The sequence below is a fragment of the Ceratotherium simum genome, chromosome 13, assembly GCF_057802395.1.
Source record: "Ceratotherium simum simum isolate JZ-2026a chromosome 13, ASM5780239v1, whole genome shotgun sequence".
In the NCBI taxonomy this organism is placed as follows: Eukaryota; Metazoa; Chordata; class Mammalia; order Perissodactyla; family Rhinocerotidae; genus Ceratotherium; species Ceratotherium simum.
The window spans coordinates 35241913-35245347 of NC_141912.1; positions in this window are offsets into that span (position 1 = coordinate 35241913).

Sequence of the window (3435 nt, forward strand, 5' to 3'; positions counted from 1 at the left end):
TTCAGACGTATAGGCGGGAAGAGAAATCAGAGAGTCCTAGGCAAGAAAGAGCAGAGACGACTGTTACTTGATTATAGACTACACATAATCATTTCACTTTAAGTTACTACATGTAGGCACATATATGTGTATAAAAATGTCTGGAGGATAGAATTATATACATCAAAATGCTCATAGTGTAGGTGGTGGGATTATAAGTAAATTTAGCTTTCTTTGTTATACTTCCCCTAATGACTGAATTTTTTACATTTTGCATGAATTTTATTTTACAATAAAAAAATTTTTTTTAAATAAATACATGTATCCCACACAAAAGTACACCTTTCTTAAGAAGAAAAACAAAAAAGGCACATGTTGAACAGGATAAAGAATTGCCTACTTTTTGGGGTGGGAGTGGGCTAAGGAGAAAAGAGGGAATAAAGCATGGGGGACCTTGCTTGACCAATGATGACAATGAGCCTCAAACTGAGTATAATTTGCACACCGTCTACTCCTAAGGCCCAAAAACTTCCCAGTCACATACATGTACTGTTGACTAAACATCTGTTTACCAACTTGAGTAGTCCCTTGGTTTTCAGACTCCATCAAATCACTTTTGGTTATATTTCAAAATAAAATGATCCTCAAGAAGTAAAGACTTGTCTCATCTGAGGCCTACATATATGTATCAGCTTCCAAGGCAACTCCAAACACACTTCAAACCAGCACAGCAAAACTAAACTAAGTACAGCTCTCCACGATCCTACAGTTAGGGGGTAGATGCAGAAACACACACACACGAACACGTTTAAGACACACCACAGCATCCTGGTGCATACACTTCTTTCTCTCCTTTTCCTTCTTGCTCTACTCTCCACACTCTTTATATATAAGAAGAACAAAAAATTTAAAACAAAAACGTTATTTAAGCTGTCTTTTGAATATAGCTAAGTTAAAATGTCTATACAACAATCCAAACTGGCAAACTCACACTAAACTAACACTGTAACAAGAGAGTGGCTAAGCAAATACCAGTATGTATGATGCCACACAGTGAAATTCAATACTACCTAAGCCCCATCCCACAGTACAGAAACTCATGAAGGAAGGGGTTTTCGTCTCTTTTGTTTGCTGATGATCCTAAGCATCTAGAACGGTACCTGGCACATACGCGGTGTGCAAAAAAAAAAGTTGAATGACTATATATAGCAATAAAGTCTTTGCTTGAATTAAAAAAAATTACACATAGACACACATTAAATCAATTTACAAATGTCTCCAAGAGAAAAGGATACTGAATAGGTTCCCACTAATCTATGCATTCATCTAATAGTGTATAAAGCTAATAAACATTTCATCAAATCAAATACTTAGCTGTTACAAAGATATGGATTCTCGGGGTTGGCCTGGTGGCACAATGGTTAAGTTTACACTCTCCACTTTGGCAGCCTGGGGTTCGGATCCAGGTGCGGACCTATGCACCGCTTATCATGCCAAGCTGTGGCAGGTGTCCCACATACAATAGAGGAAAATGGGCACAGATGTTAGCTCAGGGCCAATCATCCACAGCAAGAAGAGGACTGGCAACAGATGCTAGCTCAGGGCTAATCTTCCTCACCAAAAAAAAAAAAAAAAAAGATATGGATTCTCTTCACATAAGACAATGACAGTCACGGGGGAAAAGATTATAAGACGTATGTATACATGGACAGCCATGTAAGGTGTTCAGGTGTCAGTCCATGGGGAGGGTGGTGACAGGCACTCAGGACCCTGAAAGTGGCAGGAGACAAGATTAATCCCCTGCAGAACCCATTCACCTCAGGGTATGTCTAAAGGTGTGGATGAGGAGACCCCCAATGCCGAATGCATGATTCGGGCATTGTCTTTGCCGTAACTTGGAAAGCTGCAATGCACACAATCTTATTCAGCACGTCCAAACACGTATTACCAGGCTGTCACACGGCTTCCTGACACACTTATTAAGACCAACACCCCTTTCTTGAATTCTCTGATATAGGTTGATTTTCTACCTACTTTCTTATAGGGAAAAGATGTGCGACCAACTTGCAGAAGTAGTCTTGTTTTCTTTCCAGATACATTTCTCATTGTAAATTTGCATGCTGGTTAATTCTAACAGCTTGGAAGTTACATAAATGTCCAACAATAGAGAATCGGTTAAGAATAAAATTCATTATAGTGCATATGTATAAGACTATGCAGCCATTAAAAAACATGGTGTAAAAGAGTAGATAACGCCATGGGAAAATGCTCACAATAGAGGACTTTTAAAAAATCAGGTTATAAAACAGATGTATCAAATGATCCCAGCTGTGTTTTAAAAAAATACATACTCAGGGGAAAATAAACCTGGCAGAAACTTACAAAGAATGAGGCGCTTTGTCTCAGGGTGCAATTAGAAACGATTTGTTTTATTTTGTAATTTTGTATATTTGTGTCTTTATTTTTCTGTATTTTCCACAATGAACAATAATTACTTCTATAATCAGACAATAAGCAGTAATTTTTTTAAAAATTATCATTCATTAAACAAATACATGGACAAAGAGAACAGATTAGTGGTTACCAGGGGGGAAGGGGGTTGGGGGGTGGGCATAAGGGGTGAAGTGGCACATATATACGGTGACTGATAAATAATAATGTACAACCAAAATTTCACATTATAAACTATTATGACCTCAATAAAATAAAAAATAATTATCATTCAGATGACCTTAGGCAAGTTAATCTTGTGCTGGCTTCTTTACCTATAAAATGGGGATAAAAGCACTTCCCCATTAAGGTCACCAGGACAGGTGAACGCTTAGAACAGTCCCTGGCAAGTGGCAGTTGCTCAGTAAAGGTTTGCTATTAGCACTGAAATTTTTGCAAATATGGTGGTATGACTGACCGCACTCGTAAAGCCAGCCTGAGGGGCCAGCAGTCTTCTCCATCCCATTTCAACGTGAACAACAGGTCACAAAGACAGAAGGGGAAATTTAGAGATGATTTCACAAACTCACAAGTCTTGAGGCACCTGACAGGAATCGTAAACGCGAGTGAAGCAGCTGGGACTCAGACAAGGGGTGGGGGGTGGCTATGGCTCCCTGGAGAGGGTGGACTCCCCAGAAGTACCTCAATTCAACTTACTTTAAAACGCTGCACTGGCCTAATAGCCCACATCTGCCCTGGAGCTGCCCTGATTTTTGCATTCAAGTATTCACAGAAAAGAACCGTTTAAAGCGGTATGAATGGAGCCAACCCTGTGGCGTAGCGGTTAACGCACGCGCTCCACTGCTAGTGGCCCGGGTTCGGATCCTGGGCACGCACCGATGCACCTGCTTGTCAATCCATGCTGTGGCGGCGTCCCATATAAAGTGGAGGAAGATGGGCACAGATGTTAGCCCAGGGCCAGTCTTCCTCAGCAAAAAAAAAAAAAGAGTAAGATTGGCATGGATG